Source organism: Lagenorhynchus albirostris, chromosome 18 (assembly GCF_949774975.1).
Source record: "Lagenorhynchus albirostris chromosome 18, mLagAlb1.1, whole genome shotgun sequence".
NCBI classification, from domain to species: Eukaryota; Metazoa; Chordata; class Mammalia; order Artiodactyla; family Delphinidae; genus Lagenorhynchus; species Lagenorhynchus albirostris.
In genome coordinates, this window is record NC_083112.1 from 41,932,689 (window position 1) to 41,957,941 (window position 25,253).

The window sequence follows — 25,253 nt, forward strand, 5'->3', positions numbered from 1 at the left end:
CTCATTGTCTTTCTCTTTCACATTATCCCTGTCACAATTTTCAGTTATTTTCATGTCCACATACATGATATTGTCAACATCCACTTAGACACACAGTTCTTTGAAGAATTTTCCTTCTAGGCACATTAGATAACTCTTTTAGACTTTAAAGATTACCAGTAACAGCTTACTCTTCTTCCTCACTGATTACTCTGGTATGGATGCAAGAGAGACAATAGTTACCATTTTAGAAGACTATGTGGGAAACACAGGGTATATTTATAATTAATATTATATACATAATACTGTAATAGGCATTGTGAGGTCACATTAAGAACATAAAACATCTATCTTCAATGATTACAATTTACCTGACAAGAAACTATTTAATGTTAAATAAAAAGATGAACAAGAACAAATTTTAAAATAATGTATAATACTACAGATTATTATGGAATGAGTATTAAAATTTTGGATGGATATTAAAAGGCCGGTAGAACAAGATTATATGAGCATAAAATGTATTTCTTGATACCAAATCATGTGGGCTTGGTGAGTTAGTGAACTGTGTTGCACTAGATGGTTCCCAAGATTCTTTTCCTCAAACTTGGTATGTTACCTCTCAAGGGTTTATCTGTTGGAATCACATCACTCACTTCCTAGTCAAAGGGAGTTGGGTATTTAAGAAATTACTATGTTGCTACCATGGTAGATCAGCACCTTATCCTAAGCTCTCAGTACGGTTTCCACACTTCCTCACATTAGCACATCCAATTTAATGCTATAAAACAAGGAGTGCAAACAAATATCTACAGGTAATTTAAATAACTTTTTAGAGGTAAGAAAATCAACTACCAGAAATATAATAAAACTATTTTTTTACAAAATTATGTGGTAGGGACACAACAATATAAGTATAATTAATTCCTGAGATTATATTTTAAACTAAGAAAATGAAAAAATGCAAGTTAAAAAATCAGTGGAACTATGTAATGATCCTTTTTATTCAATTTCAACTTATTTGATACTATAAAACTGACAGCTAGGGCTTCCCTGGTGGTGCAGTGGTTGGGAGTCCGCCTGCCGATGCAGGGGACGTGGCTTCATGCCCTGGTCCGAGAGGATCCCGCATGCCGCGGGGCGGCTGGGCCCATGAGCCATGGCCGCTGGGCCTATGCATCTGGAGCCTGTGCTCCACGGCAGGAGAGGCCGCAGCGGTGAGAGGCCCACGTACCGCAAAAAAAAAACTGACAGTTTTTAAAAAATTCAAAATGGCAATGTTCCTGATTTTTTGAAGGTTGTGATATGCATCATAGCAGATTGGGAACTATATGAAACTTAGTAAGTTTATTATAAATAAGGAACCATATTAAGATTATTTTTTTAATCAGTTCTGTTATGGTTGTAAACTGTAAAATAAAATTGTTACATTTTAATTTTTTAGAAGTAATTCTATTTTAATTGTAACTTTAGAGAAAAATATGTTAAAGTGTTTTTTAAAATTTTTAAGACAGTATCAATAGCTATGTGAAATATCAATTAGTTATGTGAAAATTTTCACTGAAATGTAGGCGTTAAATTATAATTATACCATTAAGAATAATTTCATTCTCAGAAGTTTTTGAAACTAAATGTACTCAGAAGTCACAAGAATATAAGAATCATGAAGACAAGAAATGTGTCTATATTGTTCATTGCTGTATTCTTAGAATCTAGAAAATGACTGGAACATAATAGCCATTCAGTAAATATTTCTGAGTTTATTAATAAAACATATCTCATATCTGTGAAAGAAAATATCTATTAATACTATGCAAATTGACATTTCTAGGAAACTGTGAGTACCTGCTTTAAAGCTGGATGAATGAACAAGTAATTTTAAAAAAAAACATGAAAGAAACCTAATTTAATATAATTAACAATTAATATAATTGATTTGATTGAGTAAAATTTTGTGAAATCCATGTTCCCTCGATTTTGTTTGTTTCCAGACATGTAAAATGCTGTTCATTCACCCTTGAAAGAAAGATGTGTTTTAAAAGATTACATCAAAACCTACTGTCTAAGGGTATAAATGCATCCTTCTAAAGAATTTACATTTGGAAATATAGACTGGTGAAAGTGACTGTACTCATTTTGAAGTGTACACAGAATCATAGGCTATATAGTGATAACAGAATATGATCACATATGATCACAGAATCATAGGCTATATAGTATTCACCTTCACAATGCTACAATAAACCAGCCCAAGTGGATGACTATTTTAAAAATTCCCTAAAGAAACACACCCTTGTTGTCCACACATCAAATAAAAACCTAGGAAAAAGTTTGAATATGGGAAGAAATTCTCTACTTTTTCTTATTCCTGTCCCCATCTACTCTGGTTGAGGGTGCAGGTGAGAAGCATTACCCTACCCACTTTGATGAATGACTGAGTTTATTTTTAACTATCTCTTACAAACAATAGTGCTTCTTTAAACTTTCTTTGTATCCAATATTTCTATTTGTGAATGATTTTCTTGTTTGTGATGTTTATTTTGTTGTCATTTTGTGGGAATTTTTGTTTGTTTTGGTGCTCTCCCTGGTACAACTGTTTCTCTTATTGGGGTGTGTGTGCACGTGTGTGTGTTTAGGTAGTATTTTGTGGAGAAATTTCAGAGCTCTGAATCCCATGAGGTTTCTGTTGCAATATTGAGAATATCTAGAGTTGATCTTAGTCTAAATCAATGTGGGAAATTTACAAGACATAAATTAAAACTTGTTAAGTAAATAGGAAGAGAAGTAAGTTAACAGTTTCTAGGTCTTTCAAAGTTTTACAGTTCATCTGACAAGATTATAAAGCCTATTTTATTGATATGAGTCGGTATGCTCTGTTTTAACATCCTTCAAAGTAAGACTGTTTACATTTGTTCCTAGGAAGCAGTCACATTACCATCAGTGATAATTGCCATCATTAAAACAATACCTTAGTAAAATGCTAATTTGGAGGTCCTTTCAGTTTTTCATAGTAAGTGGTACATGCATGAGTGGCTGTTACACTTACTTTAACTGAAACACCTAATAATAATGAACCACTGGAGAGCCTCCCATTGGGAAATGCCTCACCAAACATCACAGAATTACACAAAAAGTAGTTTTAGTACACATATAAATATAGACATAGTGACTTTGACTTGTTTAGTTATTGGTATTTTAATAAAGAGCAAACAAGTATTCCATAACTATATTTTGAGTTGGGGAAAGGGATATCATCATCAACTGTTTTGTTTTAAATTCTAGTTATAATCCTTACCAGGGAGAAGGTGAGTTAAATACGTGTATCTCACCTAGTAGACTTAAAGATTATTGGCTAGTTAGTTTTAAAGTATTGATGCAGCTCTGTGGGAACAATGGTGATAAAAATATAGTAAGTTTGAAGGTTTAAAATACCTTGAACCTGCTTAGTATTTGCCCAAAATAGTCCCTTAATTAGTAGTTCTCTCCCTTAGCTGCCCTTTAGTATCACTTGGCAGCTTTTTAAAACCCTGACACCCTGGACAAAACCCAGTCCAATTAAATCAGTATCTCTGGAGGTAGAACTCAGGCATTTGAATTTTATACAGTTTCCTAGGTGATTGTACTGTGTAGACAAGGACAAAAACCACTAAGGAAAATCTGAATACACAAGGAAGCTTCAACCTAAAGTGAAAATTTTCCCAGCAAAAAAGATGAAGATGTGAGTTAAACCAAAGCATGAATTTTGTTGAGATATTAATAAAAATGTTTTTTATTCAAGAAAATGTGCTGTAATTTGATCGTCACAACTAGCCACCAATTTTGAGTCCGTATTTTCTCACTTTTTTGTGTGATTTTCCATTAAAGTTTAATGCCATGTAAGTTTGTTTTATTTATCCTTTAATTCAGAAAAGCAGTCAGTTTTTCAGAATAAAATTATATTTGCCTTATTTTTCCTTAACATGTAAGGTACATTGGGGATTTGTATATATGTATATATCACTATATATCATATTATAGATTATATATATTTTTATATATATTTCACTATTTTCAAATGAGGGAAAACTATAGTTTTATTATATTGTAAGACATATCAGATTAGAGGTTTGTCCAAAGAGCTATGGTGGTATATTTTTTTTTGAGGAAATATACATATATTTTGAGAGAAAATAATATTTGTGCCATATGTATATTGTCTCAGTATAAAATTTTATCTAATATCCTTTAAGACAACCATTCTTTTTTTGCGGTACGCGGGCCTCTCACTGTTGTGGCCTCTCCCGTTATGGAGCACAGGCTCCGGACGTGCAAGCTCGGCGGCCATGACTCACGGGTCCAGCTGCTCCGCAGCATGTGGGATCTTCCCGGACCGGGGCACGAACCCAAGTCCCCTGCATCAGCAGGCAGACTCTCAACCACTGCGCCACCAGGGAAGCCCCGACAACCATTCTTATTCTTATCATCCTATAAGGTAACTGATGCTAAATATTATCTTGTCCAATATTTCTCACTTATTAAATGTCCAAATCAGTATTTGAGCAAAGATTTTTCTACTTTCAAAGCTTGGACTCATTTCTTGGTTAGATTATGTTGATTGAAAGTCTTTAAGATAACTTCAGTTATCTTTTCTGTTTCTTTTCTGCAAAAAGTTCGTGCATAAAATTTGATAAAAAAATATGTTTACTTAAGTATACCCCCATCTGAATATAAATCTTACAAAAATTCCCATTAGTATTTGTATTTTATTTAAGCATTTAAAACATACCTGTACCTATTTCTAACTCAGAAAACATTCTGCTTTTTGTTAAAATTCAACAATCTCCCTTGGACATTAAGTGGATTATATATGCTTTATGCAAATGATAAATTTAATTTTCCATATATAAATATTTTTAGCATTAAAATAAGTACTTTCACAAGGATATGGGTGTTTTCTGAACACTTAGAAGTGACCTTATGGTAATCTCTCCTGCGATAGTCCTTTAAACCAAAGCATTACTCTTACCTAGAGAATAGCTTCTATATATATTGTCTTTTCAAAAGATCAAAATCAATGTTATTGTAATTTTAATTTGTAAATCGCATGGTAGTAACCATTTTATTATTATTCTATATCTTAAATTTAACATGTAATTTATCGCACAATTTGCATACAAAATTAGATAATATGCTGTGCATAATGATAGAAGTGAATATAATTATCCTTTATATTCTCAGTGTCTTTGCAGCTGTCTAACCAAATGTTTTAGAATTATATGATTAAATCAAATTATGAAAGAATTAAATAGCTGCATATCTCATCTATTGATTACAGCAGAAGCCTGTTGGTTTTTATCAACAATAAAATGTATCTCATTCTAAGTATGCATTTTGATATGTATTATTCTTTGAAATAACTATTATAGTTATAAGCTATAACAAAATATTAAAATGTGGCTAATGTTGAATTATGCCATTTTTTTAAACCAAAGCCCTTTCAATGTTTATTTATGTCTGTTTTGGGCATTACATTTTTAAAAAGCTATTAAAATATAAAACAAAGCAGCAGCTTTTAAAACACTAGTGAAAAAATACTTGATTATGTTAGTAATTGTCCTAGTCACTGATTTATTTGGACACAACGAAAATACCACTTAAATACACCTGTAATTTGTTATCTAGAGTATAATGATAATGTAATCACTCTTATATCACACATATTATTAGGAACCGTTAAGAATACTAAGTGTAGTAGAACAAACAAAAAGTCATTTTTTCTTACAACCAGGTTTTAAAGGATATATGTTTGCTAGCTGCTGCAGCAGGAGATAAATTATGGCTATGACTCTCCTGGAACAGATTCCTACATGCTACATGGAGAGCTCTCCACAAGTAAAGATGTGATAGATGATAGTAGGTAGTATAAAAGAAAAATTAAGTTAAGTTAAGAAGTTGAGAAAGGCAGTTGTGTATAGTTTCTTGCCCACTGAATGACAGCCTGAGTGGCCTTTACTAATTTTCAGGGTAATGGAAATCAAGACCACAATGAGATATCACCTCACACCTATGGTAATGAATAAGTTATGAGGATGTAAAGTACAACATGTTGACTTTAGTTAACAACACTGTATTACATACTTGAAAGTTGCTGAGAGTAGATCTTAACTGTTCTCTCTACAAACATACAAAAGTGGTAATTATATGAAGTGATTAATGTGTTAACTCACTTTATTGTGGTAATCAGATATTTCACAATATATATGTATATCAAATCATCACGTGTACAAACACAAATTATTTACTGAGGAACCTAACTTTGTCTCAAACCTTAAAGAATTTCTATGAATAAGCACCCAAATTAAATGGTAATTCACATTCAAAACAAATCAACACACAATAAATCATAATAATTTATTATGAGAACAAGCAAAACAAAGAAACAGATAATATAAACATTTTTAGACATGCAATAATTTCTAATAATTTATGTATCTCAAAAATGCTTAGAGGGCTTCCCTGGTGACTCAGTGGTTGAGAGTCCACCTGCCGATGCAAGGGACATGGGTTCGTGCCCTGGTCCGGGAAGATCCCACATGCCGTGGAGTGGCTGGGCCCATGAGTCATGGCCGCTGAGCCTGTGCATCCGGAGCCCACAACAGTGACAGGCCCGCATACCGCAAAAAAAAAAAAAAAAAAAAGCTTAGAAAGAGGGATGAACAGTACATATAGAGAACAATATGATTTGAAAAACATACAAACATACATAACTACTAGGGATTAAAAATGATTTGGATGTTGAGACTGATGATACCACAATTCATCAAGATTGAAAAGATTTATTGCTTGCATAATGGGACTTTCTGGTTTAGTGGTCAGTTTGGAAGATCAGGATGAGGGAACCCAAGTTTGAGTGGTTCAGTCTTCCCTGCCTGCAGCATGACACCTGCCTCCCCTATGGCAAGTGGCTTGCAAGTTTTATCTGCTTCCCCAGACAGAAAAACAGGAAGGGGTAGGTGGGGCCTGAAAGCTATTAGTGGTCAAACATCAGAAACAGAGTTATTTAAAAATGATTTTATTTTACAAAGAGCATTCCATGACCACAGGGCAATTTAGCAAAAATAATTAGATGGGACCCAGGAAATTAATGTGTTGGGAAATTAGAAACATATTTCTGAATAAACCAATGTAAAAAAAAAGAAAATATAACAAAAGGAGGAAATTGTACTATCAGATACCATTTTTTAAAAAGCTATAAAAATAAAGCTATAATAATTAAGACTGATATTGGTTCAGAGATAAATTAATTGACAAATGGAATGTTACCAAAAAAATGTGACGACACAACAAGAAGGTGGCCATCTGCAAGCAAAGGATGAGAGACCTCACCAGAAACCGACACTGATGGCACCTCGATTTTGGACTTCCAGCCTCCAGAACTGTAAGAACATAAATTTCTGTTGTTTAAACAACCCAACCTTTGGTATTTTGTTATGGCAGCCCAAGCAGACTAAAACATTGCATAACAAAATAGCATAAAGAGGTGGCATTAATGAAAAAAATAAAATTTATTCTTTCTCTTGATTCCTTGAGTTAGGAACCTGGTGCTTATTCTGTGTGTTATCTGGAGTCAATTATGTTTCCACAGGCATCTGCCATCTAGACTGGAGGTAACATATCAGAGTCTCAGACTAGTAGTGCTTCACCATACACCCCCAATATTCCATCACACCAGTAGTAGAGAATTGTCTACAAAGCCTTGTGCCACCCCAACTTCACTTCAAATGACCAGAGCACACCTTCTCTGATCTCAAAATTTATCTTGGGTGGAAGAGTGTTCCTATGTACACCCTGAGACACCCATTAGCATTTAAGCATTATCTTCACTTCTTCCAGCCCTTCCCTGTGCTAGCCTGGCTCTTCATTTACTTTTTCATTTGCTGTTTACATTTGCTATAAAATTTATTTCATTTGCTATAAAATTTATAGCAGAATTTTGTTTTGTTTTGTTTTTGAAATTCTAGTGACCTTTTCACTGCTTAAAAAATGCATGATTTGAAAATTTAAACTCTTGACTTTCAAGACTTCTTTTATTTACTTCTTTACATTGAAGTATAGTTGATTTACCACATTATATAATATTAGTTTCAGATGTAGAATGTAATGATTCAATATTTTTATAGCTTATACTCCTTTTAAGTTATTACAAAATATTGCCTACCTTCCCTGGCTCTATAACATATCTTTGTAGCTTATTTATTTATACATAGTAGTTTGTACCTCTTAATTCCCTACCCATATCTCACCCCTCCCTCTTCCCTTTCCCTACTGGTAACCAATAGTTTGTTCTTCATATCTATGATTCTGTTTCTTTTTTGTTATAATCATTCCTTTGTTTTATTTTTTAGATTCCACATATAAATGCTAATATACAATATTTGGCTTCCTATGTCTGACTTACCTCATTAAGCATAACTTTAAAGTTCATCCATATTGTTGCAAATGGCAAAATTTCATTGTTTTTTTATGACTGAGTAATATTATATTACATATATATACCACATATTATATATATGTATACATTTAAATATATACACATATATAGTGCACCTTCATTATTCATTCATCTGTTAATAGACACTTAGGTTGTTTCCATATTTGGCTATTGTAAATAATGTTGCTATGAACATATAAACATTGAGGTGTGTATACCTTTTCAAATTAGAGTCTTTTGTTTTTTTCGAATTTATACCCAGGAGTGGAACTGGTGGATCATATGGTAGTTCTATTTTTAGTTTTTTGAAGAACTCCCATATTGTTTTCCAGAGTGGCTGCACCAACTTACATTCCTACCAACAGTGTACTAGGGTTCCCTCTTCTCCACATCCTCTCCAACATTTGTTATTTGTAGGCTTTTTCATGATAGCCATTGTGACAGGTGTGAGATGATATCTCATTATGGTTTTGATTTACATTTCTCTGATGTTTAACAATGTTGAACATCTTTTCAAGTGCCTATTGGCCATCTCTCTACCTTCTTTGGAAAAATGTCTATTCAGGTCTTCTGTCCATTTTTTAATCAGGATTTTTTTTTTACGTTGATTTGTATGAGCTTTTTATTACTCTGGAAATTAACCCATTATCAGTCATATCACTTACAAATATTTTCTCTATTTCAGTAGATTGTCTTTTATTTTCCTTTGCTGTGCAAAGGCCTTTAAGTTTAATTAGGTCTCATTTGTTTATTTTTGCTTTTGTTTCCTTTGCCTTAGGAGACAGATCCAAAATGCTATGCTTTATGTCAAATAGTACTCTGCCTATGTTTTCTTTCTGAAGTTTTGTAATATATTCTGAAGTCAGGAAATGTAGTACCTTCAGCTTTTTTTCTTTTTTTCAAGAATTCTTTGGCTATTTGGGGCCTTTTGTGGTTCCATATGAATTTTAGGATTACTTGTTCTAGTTCTGTGAAAAATGTCATGGGTATTTTGATAGAGATTGCATTAAATCTGTAAATTGCTTTGGGTAGTATGGAAATTATAACAATATTTATTCTCCTAGTCCATTAACACAGGATATCTTTCAATTTCTTTATATCATCTTCAATTTCTTCACCAATGTTTTATAGTTTTCAGAGTATAGGTCTTTCATCTCCTTGATCAAGTTTATTCCTAGGTATTTTATTCTTTTTGGTGTTATTTTTTAAAGGGATCTTGTTCATGCTTTCTCTTTCTGATAGTTCATTATTAGTGTATAGAAAAGCAACAGATTTTTGTGTATTAATCTTGTATCTGCAACTTCTCTAAATACATTTATTTGTTCTAAATTTTTTTCATGAAGACTTTAGGGTTTTCTATATAAAGTGTCATGTCATCTGCAAATACTGACAATTTTTACTTCTCTTCCAATTTAGATGCATTTTATTTCTTTTTCTTGTCTGATTGTTGTGGCTAGGACTTACAATATTATGTTAAATAGATGTGGTAAGAATGAGCATTCTTGTCTTGTTGATTTTACAGGAAAAGCTTTCATGTTTTCACCATTGTGTATGTTGTTAGTTATGGGTTTATCATAAATGACCTTTATTATGTTGATATATGTTACATCTAAACCAAATTTGATGAGAGATTTTTTTATGAATGGATGTTGAATTTTGTCATATCTTTTCCTTCATCTATTGATGTGATTATGTAATTTTTATTCTTTCTTTTGTTAATGTGGTATATACCATTGATTGATTTATGGATATTGAACAATTCTTGTGACCATGGAATGAATACAACTTGATTGTGGTGTATGATCCTTTTTATATACTGTTGGATTCAGTTTGATAATATTTTTTGAGGATTTTTTCATCTATATTCAACAGTGATATTTGTCTCTAACTTTCTTTTTTTACAGTGTCTCTATCTGGTTTTGGTATCAGAGTAATTGTGGCCTTTATAATAAGTTTGAGAGTGTTCCCTCCTCTTCAATAATTTGGAGTAATTTGTGAAAGATAGGTGTTATCTCTTTGCTATATGTTTTGTAGAATTTCCCTGTAAAGCCATTTTGTCCTGGATTTTTGTTAGCTGGTAGTTTTTTTGATTGTTTTAATTTTATTTCACTACTAATGGTTGGTCTATTCAGATTTCCTTGTTTTAGTCTTGGAAGATTGTATGTTTTTAGAGATTTATCAGTTCCTTGTAGGTTATCCAATTTGTTGTCATATAACTGTTTTTTTTTTGTTTTGTTTTTTGGGGTTTTTTTTGCGGTACACAGGCCTCTCACTGTTGTGGCCTCTCCCGTTGCAGAGCACAGGCTCCGGACGCGCAGGCTCAGCGGCCATGGCTCATGGGCCCAGCCACTCTGCGGCATGTGGGATCTTCCCAGACTGGGGCAGGAACCCATGTCCCCTGCATCGGCAAGTGGACTCTCAACAACTGCGCCACCAGGGAAGCCCCATATAACTTTATAGTATTTTTTTGATTTTTTTTCTGTTTCTGTGATACAAGGTATTATTTCTCTTCTTTCATTTCTTGTTTTGATATTTGGGTCTTCTCTCTTTTCTTCTTGGTAAGCCTGGCTAAAGGTTTATCAATTTGATTTGTCTCTTTTGGAAAAAAAAAACAAAAAAAACAAAACAAAACAGAAAAAACAGCTCTAGGTTTCATTGATTTTTTTTCTATTTTTATTTTTTGGTGCATATTAATTTATTTTCTCTCTGATTTTATTATTTCCTTCCTTCTGCCCTTCTTTCTCTTTTATTACAGACTTTATTTTAAAGTCAATTTTGTCTAATATAGGTATTGCTGCTCCAAGTTTTTTGTCATTTCCTTAACTAGAATATCTTTTTCCTCACTTTCAGTCTGTGTATGTATTTAGCCCTGAAGTGAGTCTCTTGTAAGCAGCATATAGATGGGTTCTGTTTTTATTTTTTGTTTTTTTAACCTAATCAGCTACCCTATAGGTTTTAATTGGTACTTTTAGTCCATTAGCATTTAAAATCATTGATAAGTATGTGTTATTGCCAATTTTGTTGATTGTTTTCTGGTTGTTTTGTACTTCTTCTCTGTTCTTCGCTTCTTACTTTCTTCCCTTGTGATGTTATGATTTTCTTTAGTGTATGTTTCTGTTCCTTTGTCTTTAGTTTTGTATCTTTTGTAAATTTTTCATTGTGATTACCATGGGGTTCATATATGTTGACCTATTGACTTTTTTAAACTGGTAGTCATTTAAGTTCAACACATTCTAAAATATCTATATTTTTATTCCCCTCCAACATGTTGTTTTTTTCTGTTTTTGATGTCACATTTTACATATTCATGTTTATCCTTTAATTGTGTATTGTGGTTACATTTAATTTTACACACCAGAGCTCCAGAGGGCTCCCAATCTGCTACCCCTGTGAACACGTGTTTGAACACCCAGCATGGCATGCTGCATCTGTGCTGACTCTATCTTTCACAACTGCATATTCCCTCTGGCTATGGCAGGCTTCATTTTAGTGTGGAGCTATGCTGTGGAGCAAGAGGGGCCAAAGTGGGTACTCAGTTCAGGTGGGGGTATGTGCTGAGGCTGTTTTGAGAAATAGCCCAGAGTCTTGGGTAGTTTCTATCTGCTTCTTCCATCTCTTTCTCTTTTCAAGTATGTGTGTACTCTTCACAAGTAAAGTGTAGGTTTCTTATAGCCTCACTGTTAGTCGCACTGGTTTTTAAATCAGCTAAGGGGACTCATCCTCACAGCGTTTGACCCCAGGGCTGTGGCACCCAATAAGTGGTTCAAATCACTGACTCCCCAGAGAGGATCTCAAAGCTTACATAAGTACCCTCGTCCCCTGTGTCCCCTCTTAGGGGCATGGATCCCAATCTGGTAGCTTCTCTTCCCTTACTACCCACTCCATGTGGAACTTTCTTATAGCCTTGGTTGTATAAGAGTTTTTCTGTTACTCTCATTTGCTTTCAGTAAGAATTTCTCAATGTGTAGATGTATGTTTGATGTGTTCTTGGGAGTGATGAGATCTGCATCCTCTTATTCTGATATCTTGATCTCCTCTTCAAGAATTTTCTTCTCATATACGTTTCTAGATTATATTTTGAGACCCTATAGCAATCATTATTTTTTTCATTATGTAATCATACCACCAGAATTTGAACGCCTATGATTAAATAAGGAGAGTGTTTCGAAGTCTGCCAGGTTAGGTTGTATTATGCTGCTCTATAAAATATTCTGAAAATCTTACAAGCTTATAAAAACATAAGTTTATTTCCTTTTCCTACTTCATTTCCATTATGGTACTCTAATGTCATCTAATTTATAGGATAAATTGACAGAAGTTTCTATCTTGAATATTTCTATATATTACAGTAGAATAGAAGGAACATCTGCATCTGATTATTTAAGCTTCTCCCTCCAAGTAACTCACATCATGTTCTTCTACATTTAATTGCCAATAATGGCCACATGTCACTCCTGAGTAGAACAGGTAGAAATTCTAAATTTGCCCCATATAGAAGAGGGTGAAACAAGGAGAGAAAATGTAATATTTTCAAATCTTACAAGGGTCACCTATATGGAAGAGTAGGTAAAACATATGCTGCCACATCTTTTCTACTAATATATGTAACTAAGTATATGAAAGATTTATCAAGAATCATACAGCACTTTTAAAATATTATCTCAATTAATTTTCAACATAATTTCATGATTAAATTTTCCTAAACCAGACAACTTTTAGTGACAGTTCTTGTATGAACCCAAACCTGTGATTCCTGATTCTATCCTTTTTGCCAAATGACCACTCATATTTCTGAAATATGAATGACTATCTATTGCTTCATAATTATAGCACATTTTGTGTGTATAGTATGTATAGTATACTAGTAGTTCTTTCAGTTTTTCACTCATAAAATCAACTTATTTATACATCCATTCATAAAATATGTCCAGATAATCTAACATGTGCAAAAAATTCCTCCTGGCCACAGTGTTGAACATAACAAATATGTGTCCTGCCATCATGAGGCATACTGTCTAGTGGGTAATACAGACACATCACTAAGTTGATGAATAATCTACAAATAGAGTATACATAGTCACAGAAGTATAAGTGGTAGAACCTATTTCTATAATGTCTGAATTTAGGGAAGGCCACACTGAGAACTCACTTTTACATTGAGATCTGAAAGGTAAGTGGGCAATTTGTTCCCAAAAATCACCTCACAGCTAAAATGTATTATATTCTCCATGTAATCAGGCATTTGTTCCATCCATTATCCAGTACACTATTGTGCATTAAAAAAATGATCAGGGGCTTCCCTGGTGGCACAGTGGTTGAGAGTCCACCTGCTGTTGCAGGGAACACGGGTTCGTGCCCCGGTCCGGGAAGATCTCGCATGCCGCAGAGCGGCTGGGCCCGTGAGCCATGGCCGCTGGGCCTGTGCGTCCGGAGCCTGTGCTCCGCGATGGGAGAGGCCACAACAGTGAGAAGCCCGCGTACCACCAAAAAAAAAAAAAAAAAACAAACTTTTCTATTTACTGACAACTAAAGTACAATTGTAGTTGTTTAGCACATTCTCAAGTATCTTTTTGACTAAACAGTTTATCAAGAAGCATTGAGGTAAGCAAGTCTAAAAGATGGTGAGTTCTTCAGAAAGAGTGTTAATATACTTTAGAGCTCTAAATGTAATGACTTCCCTCTCATCTCCCACAACTGCTATCCCTCCTATGTAATTTTGGATGAACATAGGCAGTTCTAAAGAACTTGCAGTCAAAGAAGTAGTGCACGTTGTGGCCTGAGGTAAAATTGCTCTTCATCAAGTAAATTCCTTTTAAGCTTGGCTTGCACAGTTGTCCTTGATTTTTAACAGCTGTTATTCTCAATATGGTATAAACACAGTCCATCATCATAGTCAATATAGGTGTGTACACTTTGTTTTTCTCTATATAGCAAAAAAAAAAAAAGATGTAAAAAGTGATATAAAATTACCCCTATGTGATCTAAACCTTTGAGTGCAGAACAAATTTTAAAATAGCATATATGTGTTATTTCTCTATGTAAGTAACTATGCTTATAACTTTTTCACCTCTGAATTAAAATTTGTTTTTTTCTTTGGAATTCTATAATGAGTATTTTATTAAAAATTTTATGCATTTATAATATAGTATAACAAATAAATATACATATATATAATATAATATAATATCAAGTAAGTAGGGACTATTTTTGCCTCGCAAAATTTTAGGATTACAGTAAAGATTGTAAACAAATCTTAATCTTAATAAAGTTCTCACAAATAATGGTTAACAGTATATACCAGAAAAAATCCTTGGGAAACTGATTTAAAAATACAAAGGGAGAAAAAAACAAAAGGGAACAAGTCATCTACAAATATTTATGTACTTGTCTTAGGAAAATACTCTATTTCCTTATTTCATAATAACAAATAGTAAACAAAAGTTTCAAGAATTCATAAAAATTATTACAAAAGAAATTTCTAATTGTCCAAGTAGTGCCTCAATGATTAACCTGGTAATACAATACATGAGTTAAAGAATATGATGTGTGTATGTGAAACTAAATAAAATTGTCACTGACAAAGTTACCATCTTTCAGCAAAATGATTGCTGGCTACAAAGAGTGTTTCATTAACAAAATCAGTTATGATAAATGAAAAAAAAATGTATCTGCAAATGGATTTAGGAGAAAATGTTCTCATGTCAATTCATGATAACTCTCTCAGGAGAAGAAAAGAGAGTATTATTTCTATAACTCACAAGAAGAAAATTGTTTTATCTAACCCAGATTTTTTGTAACTTCATATATGTTATCATTGGTCTCTTTGTATTTTGACGATTTTCTAAAATAAATTGTGGCTAATATTACATTATTTTAAGTGAAGTTCTCCTAGTGGAATAAACCATCAGTAAAAATCTGCATTTATGTTACAATGCTATGATACTTTTCTATTTCTGAAATACTTTATCCACATATTCACATTCCACATCCCAGTAAGCATTTTTTGGTACGCTGTCAGACACTGGTTCAGTAATATTTATTTAATATCAGCAAAAATATATTTTTTGGTTATCAGAGGTGGTATATAATCAATTTGCTATTCAAGAAGGTAGGGTTTTATTTTAACCAGCAATACATCAGTAAATATAATTTAAGAAATATATTATTCTAAGACCTGTGAAATAAATTGCATCAGGGAATGATTTTATTCTGATTACAGATTGTCTCTCTTCCCCATTCAAAGTTTCATTACTTTTTTTTAAAAATCAAGTTAGGTAAAGCCAAAATATCCAAGAATATAGCTATAAATTGAAATAGGGCTCTAGAACTAACCACATACTTATTATTAAACTGCAAAAGTTACTCTGTCTTCCTGGTAATCATATTTCACTTTTCTTTCAATATACCTTTTCTGATGGTATGTTAAACTTTTTAGTGTAGAAGCCCCATTAATTGCAAGTGAACTTAAGCTTTTATATTCAGACAAATTACTTAAATATCTTATGAGCAGGTGATAGAACCCAATCAATGACAGTTTTTATAAAATATTTTCCAATAACAAAGTTAACGTATGAACATTTATGTACTGTACTTTTATTACATTTTCCTTATTTAAATAATGAAAGACAGCTGAGTGGACACCGTATTTTTTAAAATCCCAAATGGATTTTATTAATATCTTGTTTATTTGCTGATTCTAGAATTATGAATCTATTCTAAAAATGTATAAGTCCCCAGTATCTGGTTTATTAAACAGAGTAAAAAGCTAAAATAAAAACCAAAATAAAACAAAATCTGTAGCAAAATAAATATGTAAAGTGTGATGAAGATCAATATTTAATGTTATGATATACTATAGCTTCCATTTAAATTTTAATTTATAATTAATATGATCATTCTTTTTCAAAATTCCTCCTATTACTCCATTTATAATGCTTCCATTTAGTAATAATTCACATATTGATTAATGACTCAATTTAATATTTTGTGGAGGTTTAATTGATGTACAATTACTGTGAATATTTGAAGTGTAAAATTCAATGAATTTTCATACATACATGAACCCCCAAAATAAACTAATGAATATATCAACCAACTTCAAAAGTATCCTCTTTTATAATCAGTACAGACCACTTTTACCTCTCTTCCCGACAACTACTATTCTTTCTGTCACTATAGATTCATTTGCATTTTTTAAAAAAATTATATAAGTGGAATCTTACATCTTGTACTCATTTTGTGTGGTTTCCTTTATTCAGGTTGTTTTTGTTTTCAGATTTATTCACATTTTTGTGTTTATCACTAGTTCATTTCTTTTTTCTGCTGAGTAGTAGGCCCTTTTATGGATATACCACAATTTGTTTATCCATTCACCTGTTGATGGATATTTGGGTTGTTTCCAAATTTGAGGCTATTACAAATAAAGCTATGGAAATTTGTGTACACATTTTTGTATAAACATAAATACCTAGGAATGGAATGACTGGAATACATTAAAGCTTACAATAGGAAAAATTAGTAAAGACTATATTACAAAAAGTAGAAGACCAAACTTCTTACAATTTTAAGAAAATTATTTTTAGTTAATGGAAACTTGTTTCAGATTAAAAGTATATGCCAAGTAATTTCTTACAATCTCATAGTCTTTTGTAAATAGAATAGTAAAATGTTATATTCACTTGTGCTTAAAGAACTTTGTTGTGTCATTAGGCTTCAGTCTCTCAAATTCAAAGGGCATTAATTTAACATTTTAAGATATTACTCTCCACACTGACATACTAAATATGACCACTACATAAAAATCAGCCTGCTAATCTTGTAGTTTACTCTCAGATGACCATTATCATCTGTTGCCTGGACCTTCATAATGATCTCCATGCTATTATTTTTGTTTCCACTTCTGTTATAGAGGACCCAGAAGAATGCTTTAGGAACATAAATCATTTCATATTACTCCTTGGCTTTCCAATACAGTTTAAAAAGAAATCCAGTATTCCATACAGTGTTCAACACAACCGGACTGAACAATTTGTTTATTGCTTCTAGAATTCTCCAAAGTGAGTGAGAGTGATGATTGTTTTGTTGTATCTCAAGAATCTAAAGCTTTCTGGCATGTATTAAGCATCTAGTATATATTTGTCTGGAAGATAAGTAAAAGCTTGCCTTTTTCTTTCTTCAAAATAATTGTATTCATGTATTCTTGTTTATTTAAGCTGCTAATGGTTTATTCAAAGTAAAATATAGCTGTTACCTACAGTTAAGGAAGAAAATATATATCCATTTTGAGGTTAAGAAAGTGTAGCCAGCAGTATCTTTTGAGAAAGAAAATTAGCTGATAGTGTCTGTGCCCAGGGACTAGAGTATAAGTAGGGTATATTGAATGTTTGCAAATATTCTTTCTCTGTAAATGTACTGGAAGCAGTGTTTTTTTTTTCCATAGTAAACACTGTACACTAAATTAGTTGAAGCTGAAATTTATCCAAAAATCTAAACGAAAGTCTGAAATAAAGACATAGAAGAATGAAGATGGTGAGGAGCAAAACTTTCAGAGAATTTATTCTCATTTTAATAAAGATATTGCTAAAATTGGATCTATTAAGCATGAATGTATCAGCAGGAGGTCTCTTAACATTTTTTTTTTTACTAGTGTAGAATATTTGTCTGCCACTCTTGGATGCAGACCCATGAGAAGATCTCCTTTTCAGTGTGGCTTCTCTGTTCCCTGAGACAATAAAAAGGGATGACTCTGCCATGTTTTATTTATATCAAGTGGTGAGAAATTATGCTGAAATCTGTGAGAAAATTTTTTGGACTTCTACTTTCTCATATACAATCTTTATTAATTCTTTCTGACTTAAAACCCTTGTCAAGAGAGATGCACGAAACTTGTCATGATTTTCCAAATTTTGAAATAGTGACTGTTAAACTAAAGACATGTGGAGTCCTAGGGACAAAATTATATGAAATAATATCCCTTCTTTCAATTAAGTAATAAAGCTTGAGAAGATTAATGCATCACCACCTGAAAGCAGCAGTATTCTCCATTAAATATTAAAATTATTGCCATAGTAATGTGATAAATAAAAATGGAGAAAGCTTGTCCTTCATCTAATTTTTCACATTTTTATGTTTCATTTTAAAGTGTTCTATTGAGCATAATTTTACATAGCATGTGTTTTATATAGAGATATAAATTGATTTACTTTGAGTGTGCCTAACTTATTTACATGCTCTCTTGTTTATCTTAGTGGTTATATCTTTAGACTTTTCCAAAATATATTAATGTCTTGTGATTGTTTATTAGGTATGAATGAGATGGATTTGACAATGATACATACTTTTGGTTATATGGTATATACATAAATATTCTGAAGTATTTACTGCATTTACTATATACAGAATAGTATGTGGAAATTACTAAAGTAATATCATTTGTCCTATGTTTATCACAAAAATGTTTATGGTTAATATTTCCTAAATTAAGCCAGAAATTGATGAACCACTTTTGGAGAGCCATTACTGAAGTTCTTTCAGAGATAAAAATGACTTTGAAAGATTTTTTTCCAAATTATTTGTGTAAGTATGGATTCATTTTCCAAACTGCATGGCCTGTACAAATGCAGTTGTCATTAATTTTTATATTTACTCAAACATTTTTTTCAATATTTGTAAAGGTCTTTATATGTTATCAAGATTTTATGTATTCATATATTTATAAACTCTTAAGTGTAGACTTTTATATTTAAATAGTAATAATAATTATTAACAGTTATTGAGTGGCTTTCCTGTGCTAACCACTGTGATAATTGGTTCATAAGGAATATTTGTTTGGGTCAACAAAATTATACTCTAAGGAAGTCATTTTTACTAACACTGTTTTATAGGGGAGGAAAGTGAGATGGGTTATGTGACTTGCTCAGAGATGTATACTCAGTGAGAGGAGAAACTGGAATGTAAATTAAATCATTCTAATTCTGCATAGCATCATCCTAACAAAATACATCATGTTTATACATCTCATATCTATTTTTCATGGATAAAGATGATGCTAATTATGATCACGATCATAATGTTTTGTCATATAGACTATGTTTCTACATACACTTTTATGTTAAGTGACAAACAGCAACAACAAAAATATGAAAGCACTAAATGTAAATTTCTTACCTTTAGTAAATTTATAAGGTAATTCAAAGGTAAACTCACAATAGGTGCAATTAAATAAACCAATTGTGGCAATGCATCTGGAAGAGTTAGGAATATACAAAGTGAGGAAATATAGTGGAAGACATTTAACCTTCTGAGTCAAATACAAGTTGTGTTCCAATCCATGTTCCCATATTTATAATATTTTCTTTAATAAATAACATATACAATTGAAAGATCAGTTTCTTCATTTTAAATCAATTATTAAAATACTTAGTCTTTATATTTTATTTTTTATTATTATTATTTTGCGGTACGTGGGCCTCTCACCATTGTGGCCTCTCGCATTGTGGAGCGCAGGCTCCGGATGTGCAGGCTCAGCAGCCATGGCTCATGGGCCCAGCCACTCCATGGCATGTGGGATCTTCCACGACCGGGGCACGAACCCGCGTCCCCTGCATTGGCAGGCAGATTCTTAACCACTGTGCCACCAGGGAAGCCCCTATATTTGATTTTTAACAGTTTCATAATTATGCATCTCTGATTTTTTTTCTTGGAGGGGACTATTTATTCTGATAAGATCTTAAAACTTGTAGCTTGATGTTTCTAATGAATTTCATAAAACTTCTGAGCAATACCTCTTCAAATATTGCTTCTGACTTATTTTCTTCCTCCTCTCCTCTGGTTCTCCACTCATCTGTTTTTTTTTAACCTTTTGACTCCTTTTCTTATGACTCCTAACATTACTTTCTTGATTTAGATATTTCTTTCTTCCTATTTTCCAGTTCACTATGCCTTCAATTTTGTAAAATATGTTTTTAAATGCATCTAATATATTCTTAGTTTCATTTGTTGTGTTTTTCAATTTTATACATTTCTTTTCTTAATGCCTTCTGCTTTTCTGCCAAAATTTCCCTGTTTTAAAATCCATTCTCCATATAAAGCAGAAACAAACACACCATTGTAAAGCAATTATACTCTGATAAAAATGTTTAAAAAAATACATTCTCCATTCCAATTTGACTGAATTAGGGCTTGCATGTTTTTTTGTTTTTTACTATCAGAGGGCCTCAGAGTAACTTAAATAAACCTTTTCCAAAAAAATGTTTTACACATTATTCTCAATGCAATATTTCTACAAAAAATATTTCCCAGTCATATCAATTAACTATTAGTCTGTAATAACCTACCATAAATCTCACTAACATAAAACAAGAATATTTATTATTACTCACTAGTCTACAGATAGCTAAGCTATTCAACATTCTCGGGCTAGGCTGTTGATTTCATTTGGTCTCACTCTTGAAGCTCTTATGAGCTAATGTTTTGGTTCTCTGACTGCTCTAGGATGCTCTTAGTTGGACAATTTATCTCTGACCCAACTGTACATTTATCTTCTAACTAGCTAGCTCAGGCTTATTCTCATGGTAGTTTCAAAAGAGAGAAGATGTTTGTGAAGACACTTGAAGCCTAAGTTTGGACCTAACATAACTAACATAAGCTTGGAACTCAGAATTCTATTGGTCAAAGAAATGTACAAAGCCAGCTTAAAATCAAAGAGTGAGGAAATAGATTTCATCTCTCTCTTTTTATTTGTTTTTATTTTGTGCAACATCTCTGTAACTATGTGTTCTTAGAGTTGCCTCCATTTTACAGATGATAAGATGGCTGAGCACAGAAATAGTTTTTTTTCCCACAACTCACACACACACACTGTATTTTATTTTTACAAGAGATAAATAAACTGACACCAAGCACTATAAATGGATGAACACAAAAGCAAAAATGATTGCAATTCCCAAACACGAAACACACTCATACTATGTCATAATATTGACATTCAGTCCAGTAATCCTCCACTGAAACAGCTCCTTTACTTTGCAGTTAAAATTGATTTGTATATGTTTTGCCTCTGAGTCCTTGTGGGATTTTTTTTTATTCAAACAGAAAGTCACAAAAATTATAATCATCTTCATCAGTTCACTCAGTTCCATGTAATTAATTTTTTAATCTTTATCTTTTGTTAGCACTTTTATGAATTTGTCAGTTTTCCATTAGAGTTCTGAAAATGTTTATTCATTCCGTTCAGCAGTATAGTCATTTACCAGAAACCTGTCAGAGTCTTTTCCATGAATTCCTTGAAAGTGAAACCCTGTTATAAGAACATTTTTGTGAAAGCATCAGTCTACACCCAGAACTGTCTGTAAATGACAAAAGACTTAAAAATGACCACAGTTAAAGATCTGATGAAAGTTCATAATAACACAATTGACAAGGAAATTTAGTTATTTCTGAGATATACACCTTGAAGTAATAACTAGTATAATGACTTATAACATTATACCAGAACATATAAGATTATTAGAAATTTCATGTAATGTCTGAAACATTTATATTAACATATTTCCATACAAATAAGCCAAAGAAAGTTTAGTATTAGTTGTTTTTTCTGTTTGTTTTTTTTATACTGCAGGTTTTTATTGGTCGTCAGTTTTATACACATCAGTGTATACATGTCAATCCCAATCACCCAATTCAGCACACCACCAACCCCACCCCACCGAGGTTTTCCCCCCTTGGTGTCCATACGTTTGTTCTCTACATCTGTATCTCAACTACTGCCCTGCAAACCCGTTCATCTGTACCATTTTTCTAGGTTCCACATACATGCGTTAAAATACGATATTTGTTTTTCTCTTTCTGACTTACTTCACTCTGTATGACACTCTAGATGCATCCACATCTCAACAAATGACTCAGTTTCACTCCTTTTTATGGCTGAGTAATATTCCATTGTATATATGTACCACATCTTCTTTATCCATTCATCTGTCGATGGGCATTTAGGTTGCTTCCATGTCCTGGCTATTGTAAATAGTGCTGCAATGAACATTTGGGTGCCTGTGTCTTTTTGAATTATGGTTTTCTCTGGGTATATGCCCAGTAGTGGGATTGCTGGATCATATGGTAATTCTATTTTTAGTTTTTTAAGGAACCTCCACACTGTCCTCCATAGTGGCTGTCTCAATTTACCTTCCTACCAACAGTGCAAGAGGGTTCCCTTTTCTCCACACCCTCTCCAGCATTTGTTGTTTGTAGATTTTCTGATGATGCCCATTATAACTGGTGTGAGGTGATACCTCATTGTAGTTTTGATTTGCATTTCTCTAATAATTAGTGATGCTGAGCAGCTTTTTGTGTGCTTCTTGGCCATCTGTATGTCGTCTTTGGAGAAATGTCTATTTAGGTCTTCTGCCCATTTTTGGATTGAGTTGTTATTTTTTTTTAATATTGAGCTGCATGAGCTGTTTATATATTTGGAGATTAATCCTTTGTCTCTTGATTCATTTGCAAATATTTTCTCCCATTCTGAAGGCTGTATTTTTGTCTCATTTATGGTTTCCTATGCTGTGAAAAAGCTTTGAAGTTTCATTAGGTCCTATTTGTTTATTTTTGTTTTTATTTCCATTACTCTAGGAGGCAGATCAAAAAAGGTTTTGCTGTGATTTATGTCAAATACTCTTCTTCCCATGTTTTCCTCTAAGAGTTTTATAGTGTCTGATCTTACATATAGGTCTCGAATCCATTTTGAGTTTATTTTTGTGTATGGTGTTAAGGAGTGTTCTAATTTCATTCTTTTACATATACTGTGCAGTTTTCCCAGTACCACTTATTGAAGAGGCTGTATTTTCTCCATTGTATATTGTTGCCTCCTTTGTCATAGATTAGTTGACAACAGGTGTATGGGTTTATCTCTGGGTTTTCTATCTTGTTCCATTGATCTATGTTTCTGTTCCAGTACCATCCTGTCTTGATTACTGTAGCTTTGTAGTATAGTCTGAAGCCAGGGAATCTGATTCCTCCAGATTCGTTTTTTTCCCTCAAGACTGCTTTGGCTATTCAGAGTCTTTTGTGTCTCCATACAAGTTTTTAGATGATTTGTTCTAGTTCCATAAAAAATGTCATTGGTAATTGGATAGGGATTGCAATGAATCTGTAGATTGCCTTGGGTAGTATAATCATTTCCACACTATTGATTCTTCCAATCCAAGAACATGGTATATCTCTCCATCGGTTGGTATCATCTTTAATTTCTTTCATCACTGTCTTATAATTTTCTGGATACAGTTCTTTTGTTTCCCTAGGTAGGTTTATTCCTAGGTATTTTATTCTTTTTGTCGCAATGGTAAATGTGAGTGTTTCCATAATTTCTCTTACAGATTTTTCATCATTAGTGTATAGGAATGCAAGAGATTTCTGTGCATTAGTTTTGTATCCTGCAACTTTACCAAATTCATTGATTAGCTCTAGTAGTTTTCTGGTGGCATTTTTAGGATTCTCTATGTATAGTATCATGTCATCTGCAAACAGTGACAGTTTTACTTCTTCCTTTCCAATTTGGATTATTTTTATTTCTTTTTCTGCTCTGATTGTCATGGCTAGGACTTCCAAAACTATGTTGAATAATAGTGGTGAGAGTGGACATCCTTTCCTCATTCCTGATCTTAGAGGAAATGCTTTCAGTTTTCACCAATGAGAATGATGTTTCCTTTGGGTTTGTCATATATGGCTTTTATTATGTTGAGGTATGTTCCCTCTATGCCCACTTTCTGGAGAGTTTTTATCATAATTGGGTGTTAAATTTTGTAAAAAGCTTTTTCTGCATCTATTGAGATGATCATCTGGTTTTTATTCTTCAATTTGTTAATATGGTGTATGACATTGATTGATTTGTGTATATGGAAGAATCCTTGCATCCCTGGGATAAATCCCATTTGATCATGGTGTATTATGCTTTTAATGTGTTGTTGGATTCTGTTTGCTAGTACTTTGTTGAGGATTTTTGCGTCTATATTATTCAGTGATATTGGTCTGTAATTTTCTTTTTTTTGAAGTATCTTTGTCTGGTTTTGGTATCAGGGTGATAGTTGCTTCATGGAATGAGTTTGAGAATGTTTGTTCCTCTGCAAATGTTGGAAGAGTTTGAGAAGAATGGGTGTTAGCTCTTCTCTAATTGTTTGATAGAATTCACCTGTGAAGCCATCTGGTCCTGGACTTTTGTTTCTTGGAAGAATTTTAATCGCAGTTTCAATTTCATTACTTCTGATTGGTCTGTTCATATTTTCTGTTTCTTCCTGGTTCAGTCTTGGAAAGTTATACCTTTCTAAGAATTTGTCCATTTCTTCCAGGTGGTCCATTTTTTTGGCATAGAGTTGCTTGTAGTAGTCTCTTAGGATGCTTTGTATTTCTGCGGTGTCTGTTGTAACTTCTCCTTTTTCATTTCTAATTTTATTGATTTGAGTCCTCTACCTCTTTTCCTTGACAAGTCTGGCTAATGGTTTATCAATTTTATTTATCTTCTCAAAGAACCAGCCTTCAGTTTTATTGATCTTTGCTATTGTTTTCTTTGTTTCTATTTCATTTGTTTCTGCTCTGATCTTTATGATTTCTTTCCTTCTGCTAACTTTGGGTTTTGTTTGTTCTTCTTTCTCTAGTTTCTTTAGGTGTAAATTTATGTTGTTTACTTGAGATTTTTCTTGTTTCTTGAGGTAGGATTGTATAGCTCTAAACTTCCCTCTTAGAACTGCTTTTGCTGCATTCCATGGGGTTTGGATCCTCATGTGTTCATTGTCATTTGTCTCTAGGTATTCTTTTTTCC